General features: G+C 49.6%; 1 non-coding gene across 1 annotated transcript; it reads left to right on the forward strand.

Moving 5' to 3' along the window:
- The first annotated feature begins 6,522 nt into the window (after positions 1–6,522).
- Positions 6,523–6,594, forward strand: TRNAG-GCC. The gene has a single exon. It is a non-coding gene; the product is annotated as a tRNA-Gly (tRNA).
- Positions 6,595–24,179: the final 17,585 nt, after the last annotated feature.

Below are 24,179 nucleotides of genomic sequence, written 5' to 3' on the forward strand. Positions count from 1 at the left end.
CCTGATGGAGACTCGTGACTTCTCAATGAATCGGTTGTCTTAATGTCTTATTAAGTTTTGACATCCCCCCTCCTCCCACCCCATTCGCCAGCCTGCGCACCCCAGTTTTGAGGGAGCATTCACTGCAGGAGCCGCTGGACGGGCGCATTGTCCTTGGCTTGGGGAGCTATGCGGGCCTTCTTCCAAGGGTGGGACTGAGCTGGAGGGCTGCAGAGAGGCCTAGCCCCGTGGTCTTGATAGCCTTCAGGGTTGCAAGGAAATGGGTCCCTCGACAGGGAGATTCCCCTGGGACGGCAGAAATGCAGCAGGAGCCACGAAGTGTGGAACGGAGCCGAGGACTCGTTTCCGAGGCACTGACCCCCTCCACCCTGCACTGGGGATGCTCACGGGAAGATCTTTGCCATGGCTGCCACTTCCCTTTCTTGAAATGGGTGGTGTCTGCTTCCCTGCTGCCTTTTCCCTCTGTAGTCATTTCCCCTGGCTCTGGTGCACGTCCACTTGGCCTAGGCATCGCTGACGGCGCAGCATGTGAGGCTGCGGGGAGCCAAAGCTACAGCTGCAATTTGGACCTGGGCTTCCCCTGGCCTCTTGTCCCCGAGGCTCTGCCACTTCCCATGGTGCTACTCTGTGGCCTACCGATTTTCTTCCCTGTAGTTCCCTTGCCTATTTCCCCGTAGATGTCTGCCATTTCCTCAATGCTTCACCATGCTCTCCTCTTTCACCTGCCTGGGGTTTCTCATCAGGGCCTCACAGACCTTTCCCTTTCTTCCCACCTGATGCTTTCCTCATACTCATCTGTTCTCCTATCCTTAGCATCTCACGAGTTCTCCTCCTCCCTGTTTGTCCAAATGTCCTCTACCTTTTGCAGACAGGCTTGGCCCACAGGTGTCTGCACATGCTCTCCCTTCCTATGCGGCTCTGGATGCTAATTCACTTCCTCCTTGCAATCTGATAAGGGAGGAGACGCTGCTGAGTAAATATCCTGCCTTCTGCAGACCGAGATGTGGCAAAGGAGATAGTGGTAGTGTTGGAGTGATGTTGCAGCTGTGATCATGCAGGAGCTATATGAGAGACAAGGATATTTTGTGGGGTGGTATCTTTTATTGGACCAACAGCGCGGGTGGGAAAAATTTTAGACAAGCTTTCGAGCACAAAGTGCCCTTCGTCAGGTCTGAAGGAGCAGCAGATGCAAACTGAGCTAAGTACCGACTAGAACAATAGTCCGTGAAAAAGCAGATGGTGATTTCTCAGCCTCCAGATTCCAGCCATGCAGTATTTGTTTCAAATTTACAAAAAGAAATCCCGACAGGGCCGCTTCCCATTGAGAGGCCTGCTATTTCACTGCCTAACTCCTATTTGCAATTAGCATTTCGGTTTAATTTCACTGACATGACAAATTCGACTGAAGAAGCAAAATGATTTCTTGTCCTCCGGTAACTTCAGGCCTGTGACCTGCAGCAATAGGAAGAGGACAAGTTTCCAGGCGCTTCGAGTAGGAACGGCGGGCAGCTTAGCTCTGCCAGCACACATCAACGGTGTGTGCCCAGTAGTACTCACTGAGAGGGGATCTTCACAGCTCTTCCAGGGTTAGCATCTCTCTGGGAGGCGCCGCTGTAGGCAATGATACAGTTACGCGTTTTAGTTAAAAGGCGAAGAGGGAGCACTTACACCCGAGCAATTTTAATTGGTTTCCAGGAGAGGGCACTATTGTATGAATGTGTACACACATGCACACACACACGCACACCTACCTTGAGGTTTGCTATGCAACTTGGCGCTGCCTTCAGAATAAAGGGAAATGAATGAGCCCATCTGTTTTAGTCTGCAGCCTTCTCCTTACCTTGCAGAAAGACCCGAGTCCACACCAAGAAGCAGCAAGGACTCCTTTGGCCCTCCGCATCCACCTGCTCCTACTGTGACACTTACACCCAGATTCACACGTGCACACCTGGTCTCCTGTCTCAGCAGCCCCCCTTCCCCACAGGAGGAAAGCCAGTCTTTGCAAATCCTGGGCTTGCACTTTTTCACTCCCGCCCAGCTGGAGAGTGCTAGGGCTCTGCCCAGTCTTGCAGCCCTGTGCTGGGAGACAGGTGCCAAGGCACATCCTTGCTAAGCTTTTTGTTTCTTGCTGGAAGCTGCTGTTGGAAGGAGATTCTTGAGAAAGCTGTTGTCAGAACAGACAGCCCAGATGCATCTGTGGCACTGGTCTCCCTTTAGCCTGGGTCTTAATGAAAATTGACAGAGCCTGGAGTCGCAGGTAATTCCATTGTCAGCTTCTACAACCTCCTGGATCTGGTTAAACAAAAGCCGGGAGAAAGGGAGCAAGAGAGAAATGTCAGGTGGAAGCAGCTGCTGCCATCCATCCTCCCAAGCTCGCTCCGTGCACAAAATCAGCCTTGTTCAAGCACATTATGCCAGTGCCAAGAGTTTGGCCTCGGACAAGGGGCAAAGGGGTCACCATTGCCAGAGTTGAGGAAGCCAGCCCTACCCATATAGAGACCAGCATGTGTGGTAGTGGGTGGTTCATCCCAGGGCTCTGTGGAGCCAGAGGTCCTCAGGAGGGAACATGCAAAGGTGCCTTTTTGCCCCTGCGTCCAGTCCTGTTGCAGCAAGGAGTGCAATTTCCCTGGGGCGGCAAGGTACCGGAGACCACGCAGAGACCCCTGATGCCATAGCCAGGCTGTCTCCAGCCTCCCAGCTCCCTGCTTTAAAGCTCACTCAGACCTTAAAGCTCACCTCTGCAGGTGCTGTGGTCTGCAGGGTCGCCGTACTCACAGTCCCCACAAAGCTGCACCCACAGAGGGGAGTGGATGTGCAGGACGAGCCAGTTCCACTGGCGGAGATAATATTCTCCCAGAGCCATTTATCACTATTCCTCACTGCAGGAAAAGATTCCTCCCCATAAACAGTGAGACCCTCGAGAAGTGCCTCGTGGCCTGTCGGTACTGAGCAGGCTACTCACCCCCTGATTTATAGCTTTGCTTTCTGGAGTCTGCTGGGGCTGCTGAAACTTAGGTTTTCTGCAGCAGCGATGAAGAGGTCCGTGAGCTTGCTTCTTCTGCTTTCAGGACCCGAGCAAAGCAGTTCAGCTCCAGTTCCAGGGTGTCTACACGTGCTGCTGTCATGCCATGGACCACAGCGGAGACGTGGGGTCAGGCACGGACATACTGGCTAAGCCAGGTGCTCGGACACAGATCTGCCTGTGCACATTGACTGACTCCCAGGAACCCACTCTCAGGGAGACAAAACACACTCCAGGATAAGTGTGCTCACAGATGCACAGGTGCTGACGTTGTGCAGAGACACAAGCATGCAGGCAGGTGCTGGTGCTGACCCTTGCATTCCAGCATGGGCACTGGCTGTCCAAGTCATGCAGAGATGCTGAGGCACACCCTGATTCACACCTGTCCTCACACACACGATTTCCCGGCCTCCCCGACGTGTGCATCCTCTCAGGCACACACATACGCATCCAGGAGCAATCAGTGTCCTCCCCGTGCCATCACTCAGATGCTGGCAGTGCTCTGTGCCGTACATCCCGGTGCTCTAACCCATACTTAGATGCCCTGGTCAGCATGACACGATGGCATGGGAATAGGGACCTCGTCCACCTCTATGGGAATCAGAGTCAGGGAACCTGGCCTGAGACTTCCCTGCCATTGAGGGGAGAAAACGTTAGCAGGGTCTTTATCTCCTGAAGCCACTTTCTGTGCAGCGCTGCCAGGGGACCTAGTGCAGGCAGCCCAAGCTAATCCGCATACCTGGTGAGCAGCACAGGGCGCCGATCTCCTTCCCCCACACTTGTGCAAGGTGACTGCATCTTGCTCTGCTTTGCTGGCTCTGCCATCAGTGCAGCCAGGGCACATGGGCACAGCAGGAGAAAGGCAAACATCTCCCCCTCCATGTCCACCCAGGCTCAGACCCCGCCTGCTGCTACCTGCCACCAATGCCACCTCCTACCTCCCCCACCAGCCCCGAAGAGCCAGCTCACATTTGGGTTCAGGTAGTGAAGATCAGTGCAGACATCAACGACCCTTCTCCCCCCCAGGCCTGTTCTATCAGGCAGAGGCCAGGACTGTTAAAGATACCGAGGGCTGGCGTTGTTGGTTGGAGCCATGTTGGTTTAAGGACATAGGCAGGCAAGGTTTTAAAGATGTGAGATCTTTTATTAGACCACCTAAATAGTTGGAAAAAAGTTCTTTGCAAGCTTTTGGGTGCAAGCACCCTTCTTCAGGCACAAGAAGTCTGCTGTTCTGAGACTCCAAGGGCTGGTGGGCCCTCAGCTCTCATTGATGTCTTTGAACAAGAGCTGGACATTAAATGTCTCTGGGGTTGTTTGAGTCTTCCCAGCTGGAATTATTATTTCAGCAACATCTGGAGGCCCCTCTGGCCTAGGAGCTGTGTGTAAGGAGAGACAGTCCCTTGCACTCGACTCCAGAGACCAAACAGATCAAGGACCAGTCTTTGCTGCCAAGTTAGCCTGAATTACAATCAGAGGGTTACCTCTAACACAATGTACAAGCCTCACGCATTTGAATGCTATGGTATTTTTAACTACTACTAGGCGGGGAGGACTTGTCCGTGAGCACAAAGAAGTGTGGGATAGGTCCCCAAAACTCAGCACCACGCACAAGCACGTGGAGTGCCCCTCATGGTATTTTACAGGGTGGCTGTTCTTACATGAGAGGGGCATCTTCACCCTGCAAAATGCTGCACCTGTAAGGTCAGAACTCTGGTAGAGGTGATCTTTTATTAAACCAACCAGATATTTGCACAAAAATCCCCAATCCTTTATTTGCAAGCTTTCGGGCACGCTCACCCTTCCTCAGGCATAGGAGAATGCAAAGATTGTAAAACATTTCTTAGGTGGAAATGAAAATTTGCATTTCACAGGAGAGCTCAAGGTGTTGTAAGATCTCCTGACTGGAATAGTTCATTTTGTGCAAATTGGGCTCAGGTAAAAGTCAGAACAGCCTATTTACTTTGAAGTGGTCTGGTGTCAAGCAGGATGGTGAATGATGTTTCCTTCTGGTTATGATGCTTTGTATTTCGTAGGGGGGTGGGCTGATGGAAGACTCTCCCAGGCAAGGGATTTCTTCAGCTTTGAGTGCTGTGAACGTGCAGATTTAGCTGGAACAAAAGGCAGTAGCCAGGGTGTCAGCTTAAGGGACACTTGACCAGATCTCCTGTGAGTCAAGCGAATGGGAGTGTCTTCGAGTCAATCAAGTTACACCCACGGTGAATAAGATCAGCTCCACCGCATTCCTCCTGGTTCCCTCCGCAAACAGCCTCTCTTTGTCTATTCTTGCTAGCGGCTCCAGTGTGGGGCTCTCTCCCCGCAAAGACAGAATTAGCCAGGAAGGATTTTCATAAACAGAGGATGACAGAAGCCTTAGGCTAGCACACTGATGAGATAGCCACGAGTCAGCCTTCAAACTCTCACTGAACCATAACTGGCCCCTCTCCATGGACACGGCGATTGTCCTCATTCAGGAGGAAATGTTTGGAGGAGAAGCTTGAATGGAGGCCAGCCAGGGAGAGGGAGATAAAAGCACACACAGGTAATGGCAAACAGGTCTCTCAAAGAGACAAAGGGAATATGTCGGACACACCGGGATAAGCAAAGTGGAGAGACGAGGATGCTGGTGCCGTAATGACTAGGAACTGGATGCATCTTGTTCCCTCGATAGTGGAGAGGATGGACAATGGTGGTGTGGTCAAAGCATGGGGTGGACTTCAGCTGATCTGGGGTCAGCATCTGCCCTGACCTCAGACTCCGTGAGTGACCTTCACCAAGCCACAACTGGGGCCAGATTTTGAAAAGCATTGAGGTCATGTTGGACACAAGACGAAGGGTCACATTTTCAAGAGTGCTCAGCATTCAACAGGTCCCACTGTGACACCGTGTCCTGGTTTTCCCAGGCGCTCGGCAGAAAATACAGCCACATTAAACAGAACCGAGCTACATTTCGCAAGCGCCCAAGGGATTTAGCAACCCCAGTGCACTGAAAGCCAACAAGACCTGTGCATTCTTGGCAATTTTATGTCCCAACAATCCTTGTGCATTATGAACAGTCATGTGGGAACTGCAGAGCCTGAACTCATCGCGAGGAGAGCACAGCATATTAAAAATAGACCCCATTTCTATAATCAGGGTTTCTTACCAATCTGTGTCCTCCTTGGAATGGGCTCCTTCTACAGCAATTTACTAATGATGGGGATGATTAAGGATTGCTCTTAGAGGTCCATCAGATCTTGCGTTTTTCCATCTCCTTTTAATGAACAGCTTCTTGCCCCTGCAGTATCCAGGAAGTTTTCCCACGGTGCCAAGAGGGAACGGGCAGTCTCTAGAAACGTGATCTGCTCCTCAGATCTGAGGAACAAAGATCTCCTGCACTGACCAGCCTCAGGCCAGGGGCACAGCCAGATTCCCAGTCCTGCCTGGGTTTTCTCTATGACTAACAAATCAAGAGCGTTTGAGGTCTGAACTGCCTCGTTCAGCAAACAGACTCAACATCGTCCGCATTGGTGGTTCAGTGGTAGAATTGTCGCCTGCCACGCGGGAGGCCTGGGTTCATATTCCCGGCCAATGCAAGTGCAAGGCTCTTTCTGGCTCCTACCCTGGGGGTCTTTAAGAGGAGGTTAGATGTACACCTTGCTGGGGTCGTTTGACCCCAGTACTCTTTCCAGCCATGGCAGGGGGTTGGACTAGATGATCTACTCAGGTCCCTTCCGAAACTATGAAACTACCCCTGCCTACCAATTCCTTTTGAACAGTGAATCAGCCGATGCTGTTCATTAGGGGCATGGGCAGACTAAGTGCTTTGGCAGGTGGGGGGAGCGGCGATTGCTTGCCAAGCTCTGCCCTTCCAGCCTGATGCCCTTCTCCCATGTTGCCCCATATCAGACTCTTCCAGTTGGCAAGAGGCGCTGCTTGGCCTGGTGACGACGGCCTCTCACTGATGGCTGGGTGATGTTTGAGAGAGAGGTGAAAAGGAGAGAAAGGAAGGGAGGGAATCAGGCAGCGATGTGGAAAGGCCAACTTCTGTTCCCCCCCGACAGCAGCGTGAAATGACCGCTTGCTGCCGACAGAGGCCCAGGGAGCGCCGCGAGGGAAAGCAGCTGGGTGGCCTTCACTCCATCCCCCATTGACTGCATTGTCAGGAGCCCTCCCTCCCCATCGCATGGTGAGTGGCTTTAACAGCGAGAAATATTGCTCATCTTCCTGAGAGTGAAAACAAACAGAGCATGAAAAAAAATCAGCTAAAATAATTACAGGTTACAACAAATCAATTGGAACTGTGTAAATAGCCTTCAGGCAGGCATAAGACACAATGTTCTCCAGCTTAACATGCCTAGCGTGCGCCCACTTCCCCACGGTGGCTTAGCAGCAGCCCTGGCTCCGGTCTGATCAGGGCTGTGATGGAAATTGAAGCAAGCAGGATTCCAGCGCTCGCCTGTGTCAGCTTTGATGGCTCTGGGTTACCGCAACCCTTCGGCAGCTGTCAGAAAAAGCCATCGTAACTCACAGTCCCTTGTTATCCCGTGGTGCACCATGCCGAGGTGGCGGGCAAGGGGAAGTGGAAACTATCTTGCTCAATCCCAGCAAACAGATTAATAGATTTTAAGGGCAAAAGGGACCCTTCGATCATCTGGTTCAACTCCTGCGTAACAGGCCATTCAGGCACTCCCATGCCGAGCCCGATAACTTGTGCATGTTCCCGAAAGGCCTGTCAGAGAATTCGGGGAGGGCAGAACGAAAGGGCTGGGGAAGAGATTTCTCCTTTTAGCCAAACGGTTCTGAGTCACCCTCTTCATTTAAAAAGCACGCTGCACTTGACAGTCTTCATTTTAAGGAAAAGAGTGAGTGTGGTCGTGATTAAATGAGGACAGTTGTCTGAATAGTTCATCAGCCACACTTACCCTTGCAAACCAAGAGCATCTTGAGACCCGTGTCCTGAGAGAGAGCCTTATCCTTACAGGTTCTGCACTCGCTCACTTCAAGTTACTGCCCCGATTCCTCAAGGGATGGCTGTGTGGTCCAGAAATAATTGCTGGCGTGCTGAGAGGGCCGTGACTTTAGGGATGGGCCAGGTACAAGTGAAAATTCACTTAGTGGGCACGGCGACATGAGACACTTAATGTGCCCTTAATGTGCAGTGTTATTAGTAGTCTAAGACCACTGCACAGTAGCACGGCACAACACAGACAGTGTTAATATGCTACTGCAGCGTGCAGTATTATTAGGCTGCCACACAATAGTGTCACTAAAAAGGCATTTCCTGGTGCTACTGCGCAGTAACTCCAATTACTGAGCATTTAGTTAGTACTCATTAAGCAAGTACTAAATTAAATGCACAGTAACTACTGCATATTAATGAACGTGTAGATGCACCCAGTTATCACAGAATCATGGGCAACAGGACTAGGACGTACCTCAAGATGTTGTCTGGTCCTACCCCCTGGCCAGGGCAAGATCGAGCAGATAGCTTGGTGTGGATGCTCTAATTTCAGAACAGTAATTGCTATTTCACCACTTTTATTCAGCCAAAGCACTACCAACTTGTATAGAGGCTGTGTTTTGGAAAAAGTCTTCAGGAGCTGCACAGATATTTTTCCTGGTGGGTCTCCGATAAGAGTTCGCTTCTCCCCTGTGATTCTCAGAAGGGAGAAAAGAAGGGCATGACCATTAACCATCTATACCACTTGAGTATGGGGCAGGATGGATTTGTCCTTGAGGCAATGGATCTGATTTTCTTTTACTTTGCACCTTGTACAGTCATTTGTACATTTGCAAAATGTGTGCAACGTCTGATTGCCCTGATCTGGTAGTGGTTCACACCTGCTTTGCCTGGACACAACTCCAGTGGGTGAGAACACATGGAAAACCTAAGCTAGACGGGGAGGTGAGAAAGGAAGACAATTCATGATTAAGACACAGGACTGGGACTCAGGGTATCTGGAAGCAGCTCCCAGCTCTGCCACAGGCTCCGTGTGTGGCCCTGGGCAAGTCAACTCTGTTTCTCTCTCTGCAATGGGCATGTCTGGAGGCCGTACTTCTAAAACCTTCCAAAGCCTCCAAGTGGGAAAGCACTGTAGGAATACCAGGCATCCTTAACTGGGCAGCCAAATGCTGGACAGATGTGTCCAGAGACTCACAGTAAGCAAACGCCATTCATCCACTCTGGTGTTCCCTGCCACAGACTTCCCGTGTGAACTTGGACCTGTTACTTCATGTCTCTGCCTCAGCTCCCCACCTACCAAAGGAGGAAGGGGTGTCGGGGCAGTGTATCCCTGTGGCAATGTCTGCTGTGCCCATACCCAAGTTAGCCTGCTCAGACTGGTGGCAGTGAAGCCACAGCAGTGTGGCTAGGCACCCAAGTAGCTTCTCCTGCTGTGGGTTGCTGCTGATATCCAACCTTGCTAGTAGACTAGATTGGGTATATCAACACCAACTTCCAGTCCACCTTCATCTGCAATGCCCCCACCCTGTGCATCTGTACCGGGCCAAGCCTACTGGGCAGTGATCTGAGTCGAGGCCTATAGGTACTACGCCATTTGAAAGAATGAATTGTGATAGAGTTTGGCTATGAAATAGGGTTAACCGTCCCAGCTCTTTAAAAAAAAAAGTGCCAGAGAAACTTTAAAAGGGCCTCAGCTTTGTGCTTCATCTGGAGGGTGGATATGTCCTTTTCCACAATGTCAGGCTGCTATCAATAGGCTGGTTGATACGAGGGTCCAGGACACCAAGAGGACAGACACTCTGTCATACATTTGTAAGGCCCCTTTAGCAGATGCTGTGGTTAGGTATTCAGGCAGCTAATTCTTAGAGATGCAGTACCCCAAGTGCGAGGGCAAAATCATTGTAGTATTGAAAATTTTATGGCTTGCAAGCCTCATTACAAAACACTTGGAGAGAACAAGACAGGAACAATTTTCCAGGATGTTTCTTCTGCATCCAGAAACCCCAACGGATCACCATATGACAAGGCCATTGCCAGGAGGTATTCAGTGGCACCGTTCCCCCCAAACCTTCTTCCCTTGCCTTCCCAGTGCACCCAGGAATACACATGCTCTAACAACCCCGGCTCTGATTTGACTGGCAGCAGGCAGGGTAGATTTGTACCTTCTAGACTAACTGGTTTTGCTGCTTTGTTGGCAGCTTTTACATGCTCACATCCTCTGTAGATTGGACATAGCAGAGTGTGCTCAATGCACACACATGGGTGTACATGCATGAGTTACACATCTTCCCACCTCCCCGGGAACTCATGGCATGAAGGAGCGACAACTCCTGCGGTGCTCAGAGATCATTTCAATGCTTGAGCTACTTGCCCGAGACCCGATTTACTCTGTGTCCAGTCCCGCTCACCGTGCATAACACAGGAGCTGCACAGCACCCATCAAGGGTCTCTCCTGAGGCAGTCGAGCTCCTGAAGGCTCAGCTCCCACCACTGCAACTGCAGAATATGGGCAATGAAGCTGAATGACATGGCTCCTGTCCAGGTGCTGAGGGACCAACCCGGGGAGACAAGAGTGGCTACAGCATCGTCTGCATAGGGACAGTCCTTGGGGTTCAACTGCGTTCCCAATGAGCAGCTCATCCTCAAGCAAAGAACAAGCCCTGCCCCCGCTCCTCCTGCAGGCTGCCGGGTAACGAGCACTCAGCGGGTCCCGCAGGAATGCTCTTGTCTCTCTTCCGTAATGACTTGGAAGCATCTGTGTAATTACCCCAACCTGCACAGCGAGATAATTACCCTGGCCCTGCATGAGATGCACTTGAACAGTCGAGAGTTACCATGGTAGACGAAAGGATGGATTGATGGGGATAGCTGTGCCATTGAGCTTGAAAGAGGTGCCCTCATATGTCTGATATCAATCTGCCTTTCTTCTATCGTTATTACTGTGGCAGCAACAGCTCAGAGCCACCACAGCCACGGCCTGGGGCTGCATCGCACTTGGTGCTGTACAGACACAGAACGAAAAGGATGGCCCTTGCCTCAAAGAGCTTCCTGTCCACCTCTCTAGTGTTGCCAGCTCCTATGATTTTATCACATAGTGCCTCACAATACCGAGTCTCACATTTTCCATGTTATCAATAAAATAAAAAAAATGAAGGTCGTGTCTCCAGCTGGCCTTTACACTGGTAGGAGAAAGCTGGCGAACCACAAGGCTGATGCGTGAGCACCAGAAGACAAATAAAAACAACCCATTTCTTATTTTTGTACATCCAGCATTTGCTTCACGCCTGTGGGAAACAAGGGAAGGGCAACATTTCTCTCTCTCTGCCTCCTTTGCGGGCAGGAGCTTCAAGGGAGCCTAAAGGAATGAGATGCCCAAATCTTAGCTAATCTGGAAGAGAAGTTGATAGTTTAAGCTCCCTTCCAGCCCTTACAATCGGTGAATCTATGAAACGATCTCCCCTCTGTCATACAGACCCTCGTGCGAAGGTCAGATTGTTATTAAAACACTCATTAGGACCTGAGCGTTAGAACATGTCTGGTGGAGACGGGGTTAATGCCGTCCCCTGCCTGGGGCACACCTAGCGCAGGTGTGTGCCCTCGCAGCACTGATTGCCAGGGCACCAAGGGGAGAGGCTGCTCAGCTGCAACTAATTGCTTGCAGGAGCCTGAGGCTGGGAGAAGCAGTACTTTGCTCTCTCAGGTGGTTCTTGGAGGGATCTGTCATGCAGAGAAGTGCCTGCCGTGCATGTGCAATCTGCTGAGGAGGGACAGGACAGCCGTGGAGTGCCCCCAGCAGAAAAGGTATGGTGAACACCTTCCCTCCTCTCCTCCCAGCAGAGCCGATCCTGAGTGAGATGCGGCCGCCCCGCTGTTTGAGCTGTGCAAGGGTTAGGGTTAGCCTGCCGTGGGGAGCAGAGCTGCTCTCAAAGGGGCATCGTCTACTTATGAGCCCTCCAAAGCGAGCAGAAAGCAGTCCCAGGACCCCACGGTGGAGGCAGCGCTGCAGTAACCTGTATCTGATCAGCTCCTCCTGCACCCAGGCCCTGGAGTGATTTTATTTTTTTTCCCCACTCAGCCTTGGCTTCCCTTCCCGTGTGCCAGTACAGTACACGCTCACCATGCGTCTTGGTGAAAAGCCTTTCATTTGACACTCTGTTGCTGATATATGGCCACGAGATGCTTGTTCCCACTGATCGATCTTCCACCGTCTTTATGAATGCTTAACGAGATGCTAATTTAGTGCCATGGTCAGCTCGTAGTATATGAGAATTAATGGGAGCTAATCCTGCAGTGTTTGAACATTGCGATAATGTTTCACCCATTTCAGTGCTTCGTAAGAAGCAAAGTTTGGGCGAAACATAAAATGAATGTGGACGGAGCAAAATCCTGGTAGAACGGTAGGGGAACACTACCCACCTCCCTTCACCATCTCAGTGGGTTGATCTTTCTTTGAATGTATGAATTCCAGAGAAATGCACCATTTCAACCCGAAATGACTGGCCGAGATGCAGAAACTGCTGGGGGAAATCGCAGAGCCAACGCTATATGGAAGCTCAGACTAGATGAACATACCGGTCCCCTCTGGCCTCAAATACTGAAACCAAAAGGTTTGTTAGACACCGAGTGAAAACATCACAGCAAATAATTCAGGGGATGAATTTTACCTCTTCTTCTAATTTGTGAGAGAGCAGCTTCCAGGCTAAATCTTCCATCTGAAATCATTTGCTGAAGCTCCTTTTCAGCGCGTGAGGCTGCAAACTGGATGTTTTAAGTTTAAACTGTCAAGGTGAATTTGTAATTGCCTGTGGAGGTCATGTCTTTGTTCCCTGACAGACCCCTTCAACCCAGACACGAGTCCTCAAGCCTGTGAGATCAGAATTTGCTTTGTGCAAATCTTCGCCAATAGCTCCTTAAAATTTGGCTGCTTCCATAAGTGTTCCTGCCAGGAAAATTATTAGCTAGAATATTAATGGAAAATGAACACACAAAGCCTGAGAACGTCCATTAAAGAGTTGAATGTTTGACATTTGCCCAGCTCTGTTCAAAGTTGGTTTCTTCCATTACAGGTGGACAATAAGATTGGAAATGCAGATTATTGAGTACCGGTGGAGCACGTGCCCTATCGAGAAGATTCCTCTGAGGAATCTGCTTGCTGCTCATGTCTGCAGGCCGTCTCCTAAGGGTCCTCTGTGCAGTGTATGCGGGAGGCGATGAGCAGAGATGGCTGTGTCAAAATGCAGGTGCAGAAGAAAAAGTTGCCCTCTCCTTTCCAGACGTGCTGTAGATGAACAGAAATGTTCTGGACCACTTGAAATACTTGTGCTATTACTAATACTTGACTAGCACTGGCAGCGGTTGGCAGAGCTTGCCTCCGTCCTGGCTGAAGGCCTCAGGAAGACACCAAGGACTGGTTGCAGGATGAAGATTGGGCTCTCTAGTCCGAGCTGCAGTTTTCTGCAGGTAAGGAGCAAGGTACATTATGTGTAGGGGTATATGAGTGGTGTCGTTAGCCATGCTGGGATCTGTGGGGACAGAATTGGTCTTTCTGGGAGCGGGCCTGGTGTGCACCTCTCTTGTGTGCGTGTACGGCATCGATCTGGGACAGGGTGGCAGCCATGAAATATATCCTTCATTCTCAGTGAAGCATCATCTGAGTTGGCGATGTTGTCTGGGGTAGAGATTTCAGTTCCATCAAGCCTGACTTTGGAGCGAGCCCCTCAGAAAGATGAAGCAATTAGTGGATTACCATCGTGGTGGCTGAAAACAGCCAGTTAATCAATGCCCCATTGGCAGCCCATTTATACGGGCAGCTCATTGTCTGTCTTGCTCTTTGTGCAGCTGGTAGCCCTGATTCTCTAAACCAGGAATGGAAGATGAATTTGCATGGACTATTCTCAGTGAAGGGAGATTAAACCATGTGCTGAGTTTATACCTGAAAAGTTATTCAAGAAAAAACGTTGACGCCCGAGGGTGGGAAGAAAACTACAGCACCAGTAAATAATTTGGGAGGAATGACAGACAAATTGAATGAAAGGCACTGACATATTAGAAAAGAATTCATAAACTGCGTCTCTTGCCAGGCTCCTTTTGCAATGCGAGATGTTGGCTCTGTTGTCTCTGCTGTGTTCATGCTGCATAAATATTTATGGTTTGTAATGCAGAGGTTTGTCACATGTAATTATGTGAAGCTAACATGATGCTGTCTGTAGGTGACTTGCTGCACCAGAGGACACTGACAAATGATACACTTTGCTCCGGGAAAATATGTGTTAGTGGTGCTTTGTGACTAGCTAGAGGACTGGAAAGCTCCCAGTGCAGAGAGCTGTTCCTCCCTCCCATGGTACGTACGGAGGGGGTAATCCTGGTACTGGATCTTTCTGATGGCTTTCAGACAGTGCAGGTGACTGCCCATCCACGTGCCTCAGTACTGACCAAAGAGACTGATGGGCTGAGACCCTAGTTCGACCCCCATGGTTTTGGCCCTTTGCTGACCTTGCCTACAGGGAGCCCACTTAGTGCTGGGGAGTTTAGCTCACAGCAAACAATCTCCCCAAAACCACCAAATAGGCACCTCTTGGTCACTCTCAAAGTGGGCTGAGTTTGAACTTGCAGTTTAGAGGTGAAAGGCTCCTTACCCTATCAGCAGTCAGTCAAGCCTGGGCCTATCTCAGACCACTTGTTGTCCTAAAGGTATCTCATTGCATCCCGGGATGGCAGGAACGGCCCTGCTTTCTGCATTTAGTGCCAAGCAGCCACGCTGGCATCAGATGGCCAGTCCCTCCACAAAGCCGCACGCATAGTCCTATGTTTTTCTCCTCGACTTTCTCACTGGCATGTTCCAAGGGGCCGTTTCACATTAGCAACCTGCTTCTCCTGCACGTGAGAACCAATATCAATGGAAGACGATGCTAATACAGCCCCCTGAGGTGTTGCTAATGGGCTTTCTTGCATATGTACTGGCCTCTAGTTGTTTCACCGCTCCATCCAGGAAGAGCACAGACGATCTGCAGACACTTCCTCAGCCTGACAAAGAGCATTTGTGCTTGAAAGCTTGCTAAGAAGAATTTTTCCAACTCTTCGAGTTGGTCTAATAAAAGGTATTGATTGGATTTGCCCGAAGAACCTTGTGTGCTAATGGGATGAGGCTGTTGCATTTTGTCAGTGCAGGGGAAACCATTCCTGCCAGCTCCAGCTCATTCCTGCTGTTGTCCAAGAGCACTGGAGAGACTCCAGAGCTTCTCTGAAAACCCTCTTCCGCAGCCATCCTTAACCAGTGCACACAGCCATGCACGCAGCACCTGCCCAGCGCAGCGTGTGGCTGCATGGATTCCCGCTGACCGCAGACGGGCATCCCTGGCAGCAGAAATCCTTCTTCAGAGCCTCTGAGCTGCTTATGGAGTGGAGCAGTCTTGAGATATTCCAGGAGAGAGCATGTTTATATGCACACGCCTACACCCAGAGGTACCTGGACTGATCTTCTAACAGAGGGCAGGAGCCTCTCTCTCTTGCACGCGCACACTCGCACAATGTTGCAACACCGCTCTCTCCTTAAGTAAGAGTGGCACTGATGCTTGCACAGGACCTCTTCCTTCTTGCAGCTCTCCGACTCCTGCTGTTCACAGACTGTAGCACCACTCATCACATTGACAAGACTCTGTGACGCACGCATTGGGGTGACTTCAAAAAGGATAGAAAATACTGATCTGCAGGGGCTTGCGATTAATAAAAAGTCCTGTGCCAGATGGACATGAGACCGCATTGAGTCGCCGTGAGCAGCAGTCTTCTACGCGCCTTGTGCTGCTGGCATGGGGTCAGGATGAAATATCCCTCCAAATATACAGGCCTGCCTGCATGGCACGCACGCCCCATTTTTACCCCAATGTCTTCACCTCTGAACCACGCAATTCTTGCTCCTCTATTGTTCTGCATTATTTCCACTGCTGGAGGCACTGAAACTCTCTCCCAGCCTCCCTGATAATATCATCCATTGTTCTCACCTACCACTGCTCATCACTGAGTCATGCTGCTATCTGACAGCAAAAGCACAAAGGTCTCAGAGCTATCAGGTGCACCCAGCCAATATCTGGCTGCTTGGTTAGTATCTGTGCTTCGTCTTCAGAAAAGTTTGGGGATGGGGGAAGGGCAGGAAGACTAATGGGATTAATCCTCTGAATTCATTATGCAAAATCTTGGCATCCCGCCAGCCTCTCTCTTGCACAAACGGTCAATGTTTTTCTTTAATAGCATTAAGCAAAATTACAAATCGCAACGTTGGTTAATCAATCTCAATAGGTTTCTCTGCATGTATTTTTTTTTTGGGTGGGGGACCCTTTCTCCTGGAGAGGACTGTAGCAGATGATTTTTTTGTTTCTCTTTTTTTCCTTCTCTTGGCATTGACAGTAATTGCTAGAGATGCGGGTGATTTTTATCTGTTCTGAAGTTCTTACACGGACAGACAAAATGATGCATGTCCAAAACAAGGAGATAAAGGACTCGGGTGCAGCTGAGCTCCAACACAAGCAGACGTCGGCCTGGTACAGCTCCTTCACAATGCTCCAAAGGCTGAGAGAGAATGGGAGGCAGCTGAATTGGGAAATAACTCCTGGCATAAGGGAGATGACATGGGGCCAGTATTGTGGCTCCCCGGGCAGGATGGGGAACCTACTACTGCATCGTAGAACAGAAGAAATTGTAAATGGAAAAGACTTAAGTTATACCATGTAATTTATTCCCCTTGCCCTGAGCAGGATTGTTCCTTATAATATGTTGCGCTGACTACAATTTAAAGCTGCACAGAATGTGGCTTCCATAACATGTTATTTTGCATCGCAAAACCAGCATGCAATCTTTGATCACAAGCAATCTGTGATCTGCAGAAGTCCAGTATGGGCAGAGCAGCAGAGGATGCAGCTCAGGCATGAAGAAGTGCAATGGCAAGGATGCCCAAGAGCCTGGATCTGAAATAGCAGAGGGCTATTGCATGTCTGGACTGAGGGGCAAGAGCACAGGAGGGATCACGAGTCAGGATTGAGTTGTGTTGGCAATTATATGGGAGAATGGAAGGCAGAATCCTTGTGCCCAGGCTGTGTGGGAGCCCCAGACAGGAAAAACAAGGGGTAATGTGGGACCCAGTGAGGGTAGATGACACACGACAGATCCAGAGGCATGGGGTGCGAGTGTAGTGAGATATATCAGCAGAACTGTATGGAGCAATCTGAATGCATGACCCCTGTCCAAAGTCAACACTATTAGCCTTGGGCATGCAAGAAGATTAACATACTGTCACCACATGATTGTGTTACAAGAATTCAGAGTGGATCCTGAATTAGTGCTTGTGCATTAGTAGAGGCAGAGGGTGACGTGTATATATGAGAAATGGGGTGACACAGTGCTAGACTGGGATCATCTAGTTCCTAAAGGGCTTTTGTTGCTTTGTAAATTCCTACCCAGTTAAATACCCACTTACCTGGCAGGACAGAAGTATGGGCCAGATTCATTCCTCCTGCTGTCCTTAATGTTGCTATTTTCACTGCAGTGTCCCCCAAAACCCAGACCTGGCTTTAGGATCTTCACACCAGGGTTGAATGTGGATAAGCAGCATTTCATAGCAGTAGGAGCCCATTTGAAACTAGACAAAACTGAGTTTGATCAGTTAAAGTCTAGTTTTTATGTAAATGTCACTTTTCTTCTATGAGCATCTGTATATATATATATGTACTCCTATCTAGTGATGGTATATACTTAGCATTTATGCACCTAAGTCTTAAATGATGATGCATTGCTATATCTGTATCTATAGCCAAGTGCTCGTGTGTGTGTGTATGAATACACGCTGGATATAAATAACTTTGTATACCATATTTACATCTGTGCAGGGACAAATTATTGATTTGTCTGCCTCTGTGGAATTTGTAGTATGCCCATCAGTTCAATTATCTAGACATATACCGGCATGTTGATATGTGGGCTAGTGCATGACAGCACAATATTCGCAAGTGTTTGTCTCTGTGAAGTGAGACATGCTGCTGCAGACCGTATTATTATGCTGCAGGTTGCATGAATTCCTGTTGGAGCTGGCGGGTGGAATAGCTGCCCTTCATTCAGGATAAATGTAAGAAGCGGTTAAACTCTGTCTGGAACGAGACAGGTGGAATGATAGCAGTCATCACTCAAACCACAGGCTGCATTCAAGGTGAGGAAGGAGCTGAGCTAGCTGCATGAAGGGGTTGCATTGGGAGGCTGAAAGCAGACCTGGGTGGCTGGCTATTGCTCTGGAGTTGTGTTCTTGCGTATGCGAGAGAGGCGACAAAGCCAGAAATGCCACAGAGGCAGGCAGAACAGACCGCAGAAAGCCACGTGCAGCCAGGGAAGCACTGGTAACATAGTCCCGAGGGAGAGTTTTGGGGTGAAGAGTGACCTGTCAAAAGAGACTAGGAATATTGAGCAGGGAAACTGTCTCTTCTTGTTCAACTCCTGCGGCACCTGGGGAAATAGGACTTTGGGCATAGTCTTTGTAAACAGAATTGCACTGCTGACATACCCGATTGTCTGGGGTGGTATAGGTGGGGATTTTCCTGCTTTGAGCAGGGGGTTGGATCAGATGACCTCCTGAGATCCCTTCCAACTCTCATTATCGATGATTATCATCCTCTGCTCCTAATGCACACAACCAACAGGACCCTACAATATGGACTAATCACTTATGTTTAAAAGGGGTGACAATACCAATAAGCTCATTACTGGAGCCCTAATCCGGCTCAGCTATGTGGCTGTACGCATAGACACAGAACATAGCCATCCGTGAATATGGTGAGCTGGGGTACGACTATAAACAGTTCTTCTAAGGCATTTTCACATCCATCACCCAACTGCCTAGGCTGGGGGTGGCCAACCTGCAGCACACATGACTTAAGTGGCATGATAACTTCTGTGTGGCACACAAAAAATGAGGGAGGGGGCAGGAAGCAGAAAGCAGAGCAGCAGGTCAGGCAGGGGAAGGGAATCGGAGCAGCGCTTGGGGAAGGCACAGGGCTAATTTGTGGCACACTTACCGAAAATGTTGGCTCCCACTGGTCTAGGGGTACATGAATATGCCCCTGGGGATCATGCACACCTGTGGCCGTATGCACACAGAATGTGCATGCAATACAAATGTGTGGACTCTGGCAAGTCTCTGCAAGCAGAGTGCATGTGTGTGCGCCTGTAGCTTGGTGTATGACTGCGTAGATGGAGCCAACTGCAAATAAACTGGCAAAGAACGTGAATTCTATTAAAGAGAATGAAGAGCGAAATCTAATGCTGAGCTTCCCTCGGTGCTCCAGCCTCCTCTTCACCTAATCTAAAATTAACTTCACTGTTCAGCTGTATTTAAGCAAAACCAGTTGCCATGGCCACGCCAGGGGCTCCTAGATGTAGCAAACGAGGTAATCAGTTAAAATGAATAGCCACGGAGCTGATGCTTGCTGTAGGTTACATATGAAGTTCATTCACTTGTTAAACCTAATGGACTGTATTGCCTACGAATTGGAAATGTAAATTCTCTCTCTTTCGGTGGCTGGAGTTTGAACCAGGCCGGAAAGCTGAAGGAAAATGTCAAATTAAAACAGCGAGTGCTGGAGATGATGGGAACCAATAAAGGCATAAATGGTGATAGGGGATTTCAGAGAAGGGCTGTGCCTCTGGTTTGCTGGAAGGCAAGAAACCGTAGGCTGAGCACCTGAAACCACTCCTGAGAGGGGCATTGGCATTTATTACACCCTATTAGTGCTTGCCTTGCTATGAGATCCCTATTAGTATGGCTATTCTGTTCAAGCAGGAATAAGTCATCCTGCCTTGGCTTTATTCTGTGCTGCTCTAGAAGAGGCAGGGAAAGGGCCCACACAACAGCAGCCTCTCAAAGCACAGCGCAGCCTGGTACACCGGGGAGAACATAGCAGCATCTTGGCTGGTAGCAGAAAGATGCCATCTCAGAGGTGAGACATAGGGAGCGTTGCGGATGGCACAGACAGGCCATGGATGGGAGTGAAGGAGTGACTTGTTCACTGGCTGAGCTGTGTGGACCTGCAAGGGGAATAGAAGTAGCCCTAGTGCATGAGGCACCTGGGAGGCAACGCAGCACTCCTGTTATCTCCTGTGGTGCCCATGACTCCATGTCCCATACAAAAGGCAGCACCTCCTGCAGCACAGAGCTCCTCTCCTGCACAGGGACCTGGGCACTGGCTCTGCTCTGACTCAGAAAGAAGGGTGCGATCTGCTGCATCGTGCCTTGGGGTTATCCCAGCCTGTGACAGGGGGTCTATCCCTGCGCCTGTCTAACGGAGGCTTGACCCTCTGTCTCTGGGCTGCCCGCCCACCTAACTCGCCTGCTATGCCTTGATGAAACAATAATTATGATGTTACTCAGGTGGGAGGCAGCCCATTGAATACCCCAATGCTAGGGCTTGCTATCCACCACTCCAAACCTCCCATACATGGTGGCCCAAGCCTCGCAGAAGGTATAAATGTTGATCTGCACCCTAGGGCACTGGGGCTTTGCACAGCAGTGTACCCCACTGAGTATCTTCCTCCCCAAATAGCCTCAGCCAAGTCCACCAGACAAAGAATAAAGTAAATATGAGCCCCTGGCCTGTAACATAATAGAAGTCCTATAAGCCACACTCTGGCTCCTTAAAAACCCCAAACTGCTCCTCGAGCTTTGAGTACCCCCAGCTCTGGGTACCTTGTAGACTCACTGGAGCCTCATTAGCCACAGCTTTCCTGGGTATTTCTGCTGTGCAAGAGCGCTCTTCCCCTTGCCAGCCTCGGCCCTGGGGCTTATATGTGCCCAGAGGCCTATCCCCTTCCTGCCAGCTGACTGGCCCAGATGTTTGGGCTATTAACCCCTACCCTCATGGTGCTTGGTGTTCCTGTAGCCCCGGGTCTTGCTAAGAGGCAGGGCTGCCCCTTTAACAGGGCTAGGGCTCCCTGTTATACAGCCTCGTGCCTTGGCAGCAGGAGCCAGGATCAGAGCGTGAGGTAGCACAGCCGCAGGCAGGACGTCAGCCCTCTGTAGGGACACCTGTCTCAGAGTATTGTAGCCCCCAGGTCCAGGCAATCACTGGGCAAGGTGGGTCTTGCATGGTACTGGAAGAGTATGAAGTCGCTTGCTGCAGGTAGTCTGTCCTATGGGCTAAAGAAGCCCGAGATCAAATTCTTTGCCTTGCAAATTTGTTAATGGTAGAAGTTTAGCCCAGCTCTGATCACCTGACCAATAAAGGGCAGCTATTATTCGTGAAGCATTAGCGACTGCCAAACTGGGCCAAGTCACAGGGGACGGCTCACTCCGATTGCCCGCCTGGCCCTGCAACGGTATCTTGTACTCGTGGGAAGTGGGGAGAAGGCTCTGGTTCAGTCCTGGACTTCCCTTGCTGTTTCATGCGAGAGACTCGGTCAAGCCCAAGATGACTCCTTTCATTTGTAATCTAATCTGAGCAGCAGAGACAGGACTGCATATCTAGACAGAGAAATGCATACGTGGGCATATGAAAGCTCATTGCCCCCCCCATCCTGAGCCTGTTCTGCACAGTCTCAGAGCCCTGGATCCCTGAAAATTCACACTTAAATCACAACACACCTGTTCATATTTTACAACTTGCAGTCCTTCAGATCCCGTTGGAGGATTCTCTTAACACAGCAGTAGACAGAGCATCCTTTATTTGCTCACGCAGTGACTGTCGCGCTGTGGAGAGGGATCTCTTCCTCCCTCGCAGACCTGTCTCTCGCCACCCCCTGAAGGAGGTATGAGAGGAATGGAGGAAGGGTGTTCTTGCGGGAAGGCGCTAGACTGATCTGCCTTCAGGTCTTAACTCTGCCACAGACTCCCATGTGACCTTGGGCAAGTCACTTAGGGCCAGATTTTGAAAGATACCTGGGTGCTTGAAGATATAGTGGGATTTTCAAACGTACCTGGGCAGCTAAGTCCCACTGCAATCCCATTAGGCACTGATCTGCTCCTGTCAGCATTAAGTTCTCACCCCTTGTTCTCTCTAATAAGCTCCCTTCCCCACTCGACAGGGGGAAAACAATCCATCTTTACCTCCTGTTTTTTGTTTGTCTTGTGCACGAATGCAGGACAAGGTCTGCCTCTTACTATGCATAGGTGCAGCTCCCAGCACCACAGCAAAATACCAATGCAGGCCCTTTGCCTTAGTACCTTTGCCAGATAAAAAATATATATATATTAACGGACAATGTTATAAATTCAATGGCTAGAGTTTCTGATAAATGAACAACTGTATATCCTTAAACTCCAGAGTGGATGCTTTCTAAAACAGACACCTCAGTTCAGCCACAAGTTGACTGAGCTTCATTCAGGAATTACTGGGTGATGTCTCAAGACCCGTGTTGTGCCAGAAGTCCGACTACGCCATTAGAACGGCCCCATCTTTCCTTGTACAACGGCAGTAAAACCATACACAACCCACGAAGACGGGCATTTTTAGAAGTGAACAAGTTCTGCTGATGGAGGCCACGTTTCTAATTCAGGCCCAGCAAACTTATAAAGCAAAATGGATGGGTTTCTTCTTCTTTTTTGGACCTACCTAGAACCTGTAGCACTTGCAGAATCCTACTTCCCTGGCCAAGTAAAGCATCGTTAACCTTTTCCATTATAATTAATCATAATTGTAAAGGCCAGGGTGGTAATTTTGTGCTGAGGATGGTTACCTTTGCAAATCTGATTCCATATGGAGATTATGGACCAGTTCATCACCTGGCATAAATCAGACCAGCTCCATTGTCTTCAACGTAGCGGCGTTGATTTATACCAGGAAAGAATGTGGACTTAAATAAGATCATGACATTGAGTTAATAGGCCTCATTGCAAATCTAGGAGAAATTAGCTTTCCAGTGACATATGGCACAACCTTCAGCTCCTAATTGTGCTGGCTCATGCATTCATAATACCACCAATTATTTATATGATGAGGCTAGATAGTGTGTTTATCAGTAATTTTCTTCCACCGACATTTTATGATCAACTGAGTAGCACCCATTGGAATACTCCAGGCAATTAGACTCTTTGATGTGTGTGGAGTTGTCCAATGTGTCACATTATAAACAAAGAAAGAGAGTTTTATGCATTAAATTGGGATTCTGTTGGGGCTGGTAGGTCAGAAATATATCCTACCTGCGGTGGCCGTAATTGCAGGAGCGTGTATCATTTGTAACCACATATCTTCAGCAGAGCGATTCTCTTGCGCAGACGAGAAAGTGAAATTTGCTACAGCAAAATCCTGTCGCCTGAAGGGCTTGGATTTGTTCTGCAGGTTCTCGGTCTTAGATTTTGCTGCATTGGACCAAACCAGGGGCCAGCCAAGTCCAGTCCCTACTTGTAGTATATTGCTGTGTATTTGTGCTCCTTTAAATAGTTTACTGGACCTCACAAGCAACTTATAGAGCTACAATATACAGGCCATCCTGTCTTCTCTTCAAAGGGAAACTACCCAACTCCTATACCCTCTGACTTGGGGTAAAATCTGCTTCATAACGCATTTAACCAAAGCTAACCCCTCTGACAGTGCTAATGGCATCAAGAAAAAACAGGTTCCTTTTGTAGAATAAACTTAACTATGATTGGAGTCGCCATCCAGCCCTGCTCTCCTCCCCCTGGCTCTAGGAAACTAAAATATATCCACGGTCAGTTGTGCAAGTGGTCCTGCTCAGTTTGCTGAGGTCCGCTCCAGTCTTTGCCCACCATCTGCTCCAGTCCAAGGAAGTCCAAAACATTTGTTCCTTCTCTGGCCTACAGGTATCTGGTCCATCACTTGGACATCAGCTCTGCCGTCACCACTGGCCTGACTGGTCATTATTTTGAGGTCAGCTGTTCAAAGCCACCAGCCCATCCCAGTTCAATCCCACAGACTCACGTTACAAAAGGTCCAGAAACATCTCCAGGTGGGGAGTCCCACGGAGAAGACTCTGGTCCATAGACCCAAGCCTTCCTCCCAGACTGTGCGGACTCCCCTCGCAAGTGGAAAGACTTAACAAAGGTTAGCTGAAGGCAGGAAGAGTCTCAGCTCCTTATCTTCTCCATGAGCTGTGTAATTTTTCCCTGAAAGTTTAGCCATCTCCCTTCAGTGCTCATCAGCTATTTCCAGCTCCGCTGGCATATTGATTGAATAACACAGGTTGATATGAGAAGGTAGGAAGGGGACCGAGTGAGTGCAGGAGATGGGG

This window comes from Gavialis gangeticus, unplaced genomic scaffold, assembly GCF_001723915.1.
Source record: "Gavialis gangeticus isolate Ggan-Ray unplaced genomic scaffold, GavGan_comp1, whole genome shotgun sequence".
NCBI lineage: Eukaryota > Metazoa > Chordata > Crocodylia > Gavialidae > Gavialis > Gavialis gangeticus.